Raw genomic sequence first — 11503 nt, forward strand, 5'->3', positions numbered from 1 at the left:
GCCTATACTAAAGCAACCTTAAAAAAGAAACTTACAGAGGGTGGAAGCAAGGACAGGTAGCCTGGGAGTAATACAGACAAATTGTCCAAGCAGCCAGAGATCAGATTTGGAAAGCTAAAGCCTTAATAGAAATAAATCTGGCCAAGGGTGCCAAGGGCAACAAGAAAAGATTCTGTAGGCACATCGGTGATAAAGGAAGTCTAGGGAGAAAGTGAGCCCTCTCTAGAAGGAAACAATAGATCTGGTTGCCTGGGATATGGAGAAGAGTGAGGTACTTAATGACTTTTTTTCCTCAGTCTTCACCTGTAAGGGCTTAAGCCACACTGCCCAAACTACAGAAGGCAAAGGCAGGGACTGGGAGATTGAACTGCCCGCTGTACGAGAAGATCCAGTGTGAGACTATTAGGTCCATAAGGAACATAGAAGTGCACTAATCCATAGGTGCTGATGAGATCCTAAGAGAACTGGCAGATGAAGTTGCTAAGCCACCATCCATCATACCTGGGAAGCTGCCTGGTGAAGTCTCCACTGACTGAAAAAGGGAAAACATAACCCCCATTTTTAAAAAAGGAAGAAAGGAAGACTCGGGGAACTACAGGTAGGTCAGTATCTCCTCTGTGCCCAGAAACATCAAGGAGAAGATCCTCCTGATCACTCTGCTAAAGCACATGGAAAATAAGGAGATGGTCAGTGACAGCCAACATGGCTTTACTAAGAACAGATTGTGCCTGACAAATTTTGTGCTCTTCTACGATAGGCCTACAGCATTGGTGTATAAGGGAAGAGTAACTTGGACTTGTGCAAAGCGTCAACACTGTTCCACATGACATTTTCTTGTTTCTAAATTGCAGAGAGATAGATTTGATGGATGAATTGCTTGAGGGATAAGGAAATGGCTGGATGGTTGCACTTAAAGAGTTGTGGCAAACATCTCAATATTCACGTGGAGAATGGTGATGAGTGGTGTTCCACAGGGGTTGGTATTGGGACCAGTGCTGTTTAACATCTTTGTTGCAGACATGGACAGTGGGATTGAGGGCACCCTCAGCATGTTTGCAAATGACACCAAGCCGTGTGCCATGGCCGACGTGCTGGAGGGAAGGAATTCCATCTGGAGAGACCTTGACAGGCTTGAGAGGTGGGCCTGTGTTAACCTTATGAAGTTCATTAAGACAAAATGCAAGGTCCTGCATCTGGGTCAGGGAATTCCCAAGAACAAACAGAAGTGTCCAAAGAATGGATTGAGAACAGCCCTGAAGAGAAGGACTTGAGCTGCTGGTGAATGGGGAGCTCAACATGAGCCGGCGATGTGCGCCTGCACGTGAGAAAGCCAACTGTATCCTGAACTACTTCAAAAGAAGTGTGACAAGCAGGTTGTATGATTCTACTTAAACAATAAATAGCCAGGGGAGGAGATAATCAATAAGGAATTAATGTGGAAAGTAGATTGTATAACTGAAGGATTTGCACTCAGAAAGCAAGCAGATAGAAAAAAGGAGAAAAAGGGTAAAGACAGGATTTGGAACTTGTATTTCCTTTTCCTTTTTTCCTCTTTCCATTCCTCCCCAATGGCAGCTTCTTATTAAAGATGTTCTCATTTTTAAGGCTAAGAAAATTAACTAAGCCCAAGAGGGAGAAACAGTGATAGAGAAAATGTTATGAAGGAAAAAATATGACTATTTCTTTCATGTTGATCACAGACTTCTGCAGGAATTAAAAAATAACCAATGTGAGTAAAATTATCAGGTTAGAATATGAAAAAATCATGTTTTAATTTTACTTGCAGAATGTTGTCTTTAAGCAAACAAAAACTCTGAGTAGTGTTAGAGAGCAATGATTTTCATCTCCTGTGAAAACATGCAGAGGAAAAAAATAATAATCTCAAAAGAGACTGAAAAATCAAAATCTTAAGAATATCAATAAACAGATGAATCAGAGGAAAACGAAACCGAACTGAAAACAGTGGAAATGGTTTGAAAATGTCAATACATAACATTTTGACATTTAACTTTTAACTAATTTTTAAATACGTTTCAGAAGTAAAATATATTGATAATGACAACAAAAACCCCTTTGTGCGTTTAAAATACCAAAAGAGCCCAGATAGACAGCTCCAAAACTTAGCCATTCAAACTGATCAGTGAACCCTGCTGCTTATTGAACAAATTGGACCAATTCACAGTTCCCAACTGATGCTTCTTTGGCTGCAGTTTTTCTAGTCATATAATACTTTCCATTCAGCTGCTATCATCTCCAAGGAGAAAAGTAGGCTGAAATCTCTCTTTCAGCTTTGCTTTCAGTCTTTAAGAAAATATCTTGCATTTTTTCATTTAAGGAAAAATCCCTCTGAAGAGTTTCAATGAGTCTCAGCATTTTTGTTGCTCTCGGGATTGAGAAGCCTCTGCTCCATGGCCTGTGGCAGATCTGATCTACTCAGCTTCTTGCTGTGATATTCTCTCTGGCTGCTTGATGTATTTATGCAGAAATCTGGGCACTTCTCAGCCACTTGGATATCTGACCCTTTTTCTTCAGCTCTTGTTAACATAGGTGCATTGGGAAAAGCCCTGGGGTGGGGGACACATTGTTATACTATTGAAAAAATAATGTCATTTTTTTAACAGAATTCCTTCCACTCAAAGAAGTAGTTTAAGGCAAAAGATCCTTTCCCACTTAAATAGTTTCTCTGCTCTAGTGCTTTCGGGTATAGCATGGCAGCAAGCCTTACCAGGACAAGGCTTCCTTTTGTGATTCTTGGATATCTACCCCAATGGAGCCTGAGCCTTTACTGTGGCAGTTGGTTGCTGCTTTAATACCACTAGTAGCAACAGAGAGTAAGAAACAGGTAAAAGGGTACAAAGCAATTTGCTGAAGTAGATTTATAAATTCCTTTTATGTTACCTGTACTAACATCCTCCATATTTGTAAGTAACCTTTTCCACTAAGCTCTGCAATCGTTAGTCTGTCTAGTTGATATTTATAATGGTGGAACAGACTCTGGAGCACCAAATGCATTATAACTTTTGAAGACACTTCTAACCAGCAGCTAAATGTGAGCAGTAAAAGCTGATCAAGCACATTAAAGGTTTCTATAATTGCTATAATTATGTAGAAGTTTTAGAATAAAACATTGTTCCTCCCTGCCCCCCCTTTACCTTTGAAAATTCATTGTCAAGGAAAATGAAAAGGAATTGTTCAATAGTGGGGTCATTCTCTTCAGACTTTGATGCTTTTCATTGGAAATTAAAGCCATAGTGATTACAAAGTGGATATAGTACCTAATTATAATGTTGGTTCTTATGGTAATATTTAATAATAATGTACCTCATTTATATCACTTCTTTTGTGGTATAAGATTACAGGAGCTGGGGAAACGCAGCCTAGTTATAACTCTTTAAAAGTTACCGCTGGAATAAAGCTAGAGCTGATAAAGCTGAAATCCTGTCACAGCACTGAAATAAAAGCATTGTGAAGATGTGGGAGTGAGGAAGAACCCTTTAGGAACCTTTTCTAATGATGGAACATTTTGAGGCTTTGAAGGTTACAAAGAAAGATGTTTGCAGAAGCAAAATATGAGGAAGTCCTGACCTGAAGGATTGTAGCTCCTGGGGACAACAGCCCTTGCTGTTCAGCGTCAGTGGGCAAACTGGGATGTGAGAAGACATTAATTCATTGTAGTATGTGGAATATAAGTCCATTTTTTTACTTTCTGATATTAAAATTCATGTCACAAAATCTGCTCGAGAATTGCAGGCTTGAAAACATGATTTTGCCCTATGCTTTTTGTCCTGCTCATAGTCATGGAGATGAAACTCCACCTGCAGCAGAGCGGGGCAGTAGACTGCATTGTTTTAAAGACTCCTCTTGGGGGTACATCACTGTACATTGAGCTTCCCCGTATGACAAGAGCTAAGGTTGGTTGGCTGTTCCAGCCAGAAACACATCTCTATGCAATGTTCTTTTTGTCAAATAGGAACACATCCAGTTCAGAGCTCGAGCCTTGCAAAGTCGTTCTATTGTGCTTACAGAGTAAGAATCTAGGGCGAGATATTTATATTTAGATAGCAAAACTGTATTGAAAATCTATTCCTAGTGTGTTCATGCTACAGCTGTAAATCAATTAAACTTAGTTAAATTACATAGAAATTGCTAAATTTTCCTCTCAGAGGAATCAGTATTAATCTAAGTTTTGGAGTTGTTCTCAGTTTACATGAGCAGGAGAGCAGGCGGAATTCTATCAAAATTAAGTCATAAATAAATAAACAAAGAAAACAAATCAGATACAAGGAGAAGAAATCTAATAAGACATAGATATTAAGAAATAGCTAATAAAAATATATCCACAATGCTATAGACAGGTTTCTGAAAAATATTCAGAAACATGGGAACCAACTTTATTGCTATTTAACATGTCATTACCAGAATGAACATCCTGTTGGGACAAGCGTTTTTCATGTTGCCTAGGACCCTATTGTTCCTGGGTTATAGTGTGGAAAGACTGAGCTTAGCAATTATGTTTTAAATACACAGCATAAAAATGCAGAAGGGATGCCTCTCGTATCACTGTCAGCAGTCGTGTCACAAACTCACACAAAACTGAGAGACATTTTATATCTGTGGACTCACAGAAGTTATAGCTCGGGTTTTGTGTGTAGCCTTTGCATGTCTCCACTCCTCTCTTGTAAGAAGTGATCTGTTTTTAAGCTGATTACCCTGCTTCTTCAAGCCAGGCAGAGAAATCCTCGTGATTTCAATGTCTTAAAAATCTCTCTTAGCCATAGAGAAGTAGTGGCAACACAGCAATGAGATGGTTGCAAATGGAATGTAATCAAGCGACACAGCTAGTGATGCAGAGCAGGTTTGTGACCACAAGGCCATCTTTTAAAAAATGATTAGCTACTCTGTTCTGTTCTATTTGTTTCTTACATTGCAGCTGTCAACTTTGCATCAGAGCCCTAGTGATTTCCATGACAAATAGTCTGTGCAACACCAAAAGACTTGCTTTTTATTCTGTCTCTAATGCATTCTCGCACATTTTAGTCTGTCTCCAGGGTAGTATATTTGTCAGCTTTATCCTGCAATCATTCAGTAGGTAATTATTACCCTAGAACAATGAACAACTCATCCAGCAACACTCAGAAGTCTGCGGATGGTAACAGAGAGTTTTGTTAGCCTTTATTGTGCTTACCTGAAGTAGCCTACTGAGCTGCAGCGCTGTGGTGCTTTTTTGATGAGTTATAATTATAACGGCATGTGAGAGAACAGAAATACTTCTCCTATAGACCTTTTTTTTAAAAGTCCTTAATAGAATAGGTATTGATTACAGCTTTTTCCAGCTTTCAGAAGGAACTATTTATTGCTCCATGAGTTGAGTGATCTCAGCTGACCTGCCGAGTCAAAAGCTTTCATGCAGTCGATATGGTATATTTAATGTCTCTGGTTTGGGTCCTCTGTCAATTTTATAATTGTTTTTGAGCTGAAAGGTTCCATACTATATTGCTTAACCCACTGTGTTCTGGTACCATTTCACCAGCCAGGATTGTTCTTTTCTGACTCATAGGGGTACTTTTCTTGCAGGACAAATGAATAGGACTTCTAGGGTTAACGGTAAGTAAGCAGTTTCTTCTAGCCTCTTTCTCCATTGCCTGCTTTCTAAAAACAGACCAATAAGCCTTCCTAAAAATATTATGATTCTCAATCATCATTTTTTCTGGTCATTGTGTCTCATTGGTCTGCCCACCGGACATCTCATCCTGGTGATAATGTTCCTTCTCTAAAAGCAGTTTATTTTAGAGGAATTTAGTGTGGGCATTGTGATAGCTGCCTAGCTGTAATTCAGATTTCTTCCCACATTCTGAAGGCTGACACACCAGTTTCCTTATTACACAGTTCTTCAGCTCTGCACACTCTTGATATGTTCAGCCAGAATCTGCACGGTGAGACTGGCAATCTCCCGGACTATCGTCAATGACAAATTTAAGTGTCTCAGCCTTCCCACTTGCCCAGCGTATTTTAAAAAAGTCATTCAATTTACACTTATCAAAGAAAAGGTTCAGATATAACCTAATAGCAATCTGTAAGTACTTTGACAGAGAGGAAGCAAAAGAAAATGTAGGAATCTTGAACAGATCAGAGAAGGGCATTGACTGGCTGAAAAATAAAAAGATTCAGTCTGAGAAATGAAGTGTGCATTTTCCACAGTAAGGATGATGAGCAGCTGTGGGAAATAATTAACAGCAGAATCAGTGTACTCTACACATATGAGATAAAATTAAAAATATATTTAAGGACATATTACATGTCAGACATATAAATACAGAGCAAAGATTACTGCAAATTTCATGACTTGAGTTGCTCATGAGACTAACTTGTGTACATTAATGTTTTTAAAAGCTGAGGAGTCTTCCATCTGTTTTCATTATTATAATCTGCTAGTGAGTTTCACACATAACTTTTGAGGAAAGAAATGACAACCAAACCAGGCCTCAAAGAGAACTGTAGTACAGACTGAAGTGCCTCCCATAAATGGATATTTCCATTCCAGAAATCAGCATTGGCAATATTCATTTCTGCATCAGTGGAAGATTCAGATTTGCACTATCGGAAATTTTGATGAATAAGAAAATTACACTTTATGCTTCCCTTCATTTAAATTTTCCTTACTTAATAGTAAATATTTTTTTTGTTGAATATCATAACATTTCATGTTTTACACTTTACAGTTGTAATTTTCTCTAAATGTCCTGGTTGCTGGCAACAATATTTGAAAATTACAGAGGGGCTTAAAGCAATGTACTACATTTACAATTAATGTACTTAACCAATCATCTAAATATATTTGAGATATGTATCTTTTCATTAATGGCTTGTAGCTGTGATTGACGGTACTTTCATTCAGTATTTCAATTGTTCTGAGGCGTATCTGCTGTAAATCTTGTCCTGATATCCAGAGATATCACTATATCTAGATGAGGGATATTCTATTTGAGAATAATATGATTTTGAAGCGAATTCCTTTAATGTATTATTGTGCACTGACTCGGTTTCCAGAATGGTTTTGGTGCATGCAAACTCGATTGCTTTCAAAGGAAACTAGCCCCATATATTTTCTTCAACTCCAGTGGAGAAAAGTCCAAACAAGCATGTTTTGGAGGTATTTGAATGGCATGCGCACAGTGGGAACATTTTCTCTAAGACATAGCACTAAAACTGGTTTGACAGCTCATCCCGAAATACACAGTCTGGATGCAGAGCCTTGAACACCAACTGTTTTGCTCTATGGACAAGTTGCTCTTGCGTAAAATTACTTGTTCATTTAGACATACTCTCCGATTACTGTTTTTAAACTCAATTCCATTAACCTCAGTGTTTAAAAGTTGCTTCCTGCAGCCTTTTGCAAAAACCACAGATTGCCTAATTTCAAACAAAGTAGACCACTCCTGACTGAGGACATCTTGGTTTTGGTAACCCAAACTTAGATAAGGTTGCTTCTGAAAATCCATTCTTTAAATTCAGGTAGGAGCTGACCTGAGCTGAAGACAGAAAGAGAATACAAGGCGAGTTATGACCTTTTAAGAAAACTTTGTTAAACCAATTTTAATTTAAAATCAATTGAAGTTTCACAAAAAGAATACTCACTTAAAATAATCTGAAATTCTCTTCAGCATTCAAATGGACTGCATTTTCATTGTCCTAATGTATCATCTGTCAGGGTAGCAGCTTTCATTTTGATTGTTAATTATTCTCCTTTTACATGAGATGTTTGAGTAATTTTAGAGCTTTATTCCTCTTTCCAATTAGATGTGGCAATTGGAATATCTTTCACATGCTGTTAGAATATTTTTTCAGCAGTGCTTGGCTTTACATATCCATTCTTGCCTCCAGTATTTGGTGAGTTCTCTTTCTCTGCATTGAGCATCTCCATCTATGTTACTGTTTTTCCATTCAAGTGTCTCAAATTGTTCACTGATGTAGTTGATATCTCCTTATCACATCTGAAGAGACAGTACACCTGTTGATTTTATGCTAACTATTCCTTCTTCGCATTTTTAATTTAGGGTTATTTTCTTCTACTTTTCAGACTGACTTTTCTAATGGTACCCATAAAAATTCTGTGATATACTTGGGCTTATGACAACAGGCTCATATTTAGAGTGAAGTATATTGGTTTTCTATCTCCTCAGTAATATATGCAATCAATCTGATACATAGAGTGATATTAATCTGACTGCAAGTCTAAGGAAACTATTTGCACTGCTACTGACATGACCTCCATCAGTTTAACATCTAATTATACTAATCTTGATTTCTCTCTCTTCAGATAATACATGGGTCTTGCTCAAGATAGACATTGTTCATTCTTAAGACTTAATTTTGATCTCAATCTCAAACACTACATCCAAGGACCTGTGAATATAGGTGCAAAACCCAGCTATCACTTTCCCATTCTGCCTTGTTTCCACTACTCTCCTTTGGCCAGAATTATAGTAGCTTTAGAAGGTTTGAACTTCAAACAGGATTTAGATCTCAAAGCTTTCCTCCTTTTAAGCCAAAGCCCGACTTGGGGGAAAGCATGATGAAACTTTGAAACCTTAGCTAAGTGACATTGGGAATTTGGTTTGCATATGTAATCCTTTAGCTGTAAACATATATAAACCTTACCCTCTGCTTCTCTGGCTGCCCTGGGAGGCGGTTGAGTCACCATCCCTGGAGGAGTTTAAAAGACAGGTAGATGAGGTGCTTGGGGACGTGATTTAGTAGTGGACAGGTATAGTTGGAGTTGATGATCTCTAAGGTTTTTTCCAACCTAATGATTCTATGATTCTGAGATTCTATCATTCTAAACCATAAATCACTGACCAAGACTGGGACTAAGAGTGGATCCAGCCACACCTATGCTCCACTTTGAGAAGTAGTTTAGAAAGCAACGAGGTCCATTCTAAAATTCGTGACTTGATGGGAGGGTCTCCCTTAACTTTTTGCATCCTCAGACCCTGTGACAATCACTTCATATCATTTATGACCTGATTCTCTTTCCATATACTTTCTCCATGCAGTACGTAGTAGTGTGACCTTGCCATTGAACTCTGTTAAAGTTGCGTTTTTATCTAAAGATGGTTTTTTTATTAAAAAAATCCATTAATGTCAGTGTCTCACTGTGGAAGCGGAATGGGTAAAACAATGTTTTTCCTTAAAGACTTCAGATCTAGTAAATTTCCTGTCCCAAAGTCCAAGTCAAAATAATTCAAATCTTGTGCTTTCTGAGTATGTTGCAGTTTACTATTACTTAACTACGGAGGGTATATTTTCTCTTTGCAACTAACTGTGATGGTCTGCTTAGCAAATATTCCCAACATCACATTGAAATAGCTGACATTATGTTAGAGGACTAAAGATGTCAATGTGTCTTGGCTAGGCAAATATTTACAATCCAAAATAGTTTCAATGAAAGTGGAGTGGCTAAGATTTTCAAGGAGGCCATAATTATTTGGGGTATTCTTTGTTCTGGAGTGTGTCTTGAGAATTCTTTTAAAGTCCCTGATTTTCTGAAATTTTGATGAGACATCATCTGGAAAGCATTCTCCCTAAAAATATTTCAGAGACTGGCATTCAAAACTTAAGAGGACTTGAAGGTCAGCTTTGAAAATTTATTATGACAGATTCTCAGACTAGTACTCACTTGGCTATGCTCTGGAGAAGTCAGATTTCTAAGGTCTTTTAGGTCTTCAGTCCTTCGATAACTTGTAGGAGCGTGAACAGGGACTCGCTAAAATCTTTCTGTCACTTTCTGATCAAACATGAAGCAGTGATCAGTGCTCAAAGGGAGACATCCATGGCACTAATCTTTCATTCTCTTTCAGTCAGATAAATGGTGAAATCTGCCTTTCCATGAAAGGCAGTTTAGCAAATGGCAATCTTCATTGCATCATACAAACAACTGAAAAAGACTGGAAAATGCTACTAATTGGATCAATATAATCTAATTTCTCTCTCCTTAATTAGGAAGTGGATACAAACATATATATCCATGTAATCCTATCTTTTATAACTAATTTTATATAATTTTAATCAACAATGCTTAATATTTCTATGTAGTCTTTCAGTAAAATTTCTAAATTTTAAATGTAGTCTTTCACGTAAAATGGAAAAGAACAGGTAACAAAAATGTTTCTCTCACTATAAATAATAGTAATTTTTATGTTTTGAAATGTGTTGAAAATATTTGATGAAAAGACACATTTTATGCTGTAAAATATTTCTACCCTTCAATCTATGCTTCAATTAAAATGTAGTTTTTGTTTTTAAGTAATAGCAACTATGCATGGTCACTCTGTGAATCTGTTGTAAATATTTATCAGCTGTAAAATATTAAAATGCGAATGCCACTGAAGCTGTGGCAACAAAATAAAACTGTTCAGAGCTATGTAAGCTAATATTAATGAGGAAAGTAATAGAAGAATTTATAGAGATCTTAGTTTATTTTTAGTGCATAAACATATCTATGTGGACAGAGGATTTCATATCTTTCTATTATTGCTTTTTTAAAACTTCCTTAAAATGCCTGTGTGACTCACTCTAGTGATTCCTAACTTCAGTGTAATATTTCTTGGTGGGTCATATCTATTTAAACTTAAAACTTGTTGAAGTAGGAAGTTTGGAGCTTGGAGATGTAAGACTAGCGAGACACTGCATTTTTTTTCTTGTATTATGCAAATACCCTTTTCCAGAGAAACCTAAACCAGCAAGTTGTAAGCTCAGTAATTTATCTTACATCATTCCTGTAAGATGATGGATTTGTTACTTCAGTTAGGCCATTTTATCTCTTATTCTGAAGATGGGGAGGTATATCTGTTCTATTATGATCCATTAGTACTTGGTACTAGTTGAGCCACTAAGAACCTTTCTTTTTTTTATCTGGGAAAAGAAGTCTTGCTCTTCTCTTCTCTTCTCTTCTCTTCTCTTCTCTTCTCTTCTCTTCTCTTCTCTTCTCTTCTCTTCTCTTCTCTTCTCTTCTCTTCTCTTCTCTTCTCTTCTCTTCTCTTCTTCCCCTGTCTCTTTCACACCTTGCACCTGACTGCTCCATTATTTCACTAGAATGAAGCTGTTGCTTTTACTTTTTTTTCCTACTTCCTGCCCTTTCCTTTTGAACCATGGCTTTGTTGGAAAAAAGAATTCTGAAGATCAAAGGTTGTCCTGACAGTTCTGCATGAAGACAAGACAGGCCTCTTTTTCCAGCCATCCTCTAAGACAGCACTGCTTCCTAACTACTTTTCTGACAATTCTGAATCACTTTTTGCACACTGAAAAAAAAAAAAGAATGTATTTGTATTAACAGCAGCTGCATCGGACATGTTTCCTCCTCCGCTTTTCTCACTTGGCTCTGCAATACTGTATTTTAATAGCTGTCTTTTTTGAGAATTTCCTTATCTTCACATAGCTTTCTTCCTTCCACCTTTTTTTTATTACAGTTCTCCCTGATCATGAAGCAGTTTGCTTAATTTCTAGT

Source organism: Cuculus canorus, chromosome 6 (assembly GCF_017976375.1).
Source record: "Cuculus canorus isolate bCucCan1 chromosome 6, bCucCan1.pri, whole genome shotgun sequence".
NCBI lineage: Eukaryota > Metazoa > Chordata > Aves > Cuculiformes > Cuculidae > Cuculus > Cuculus canorus.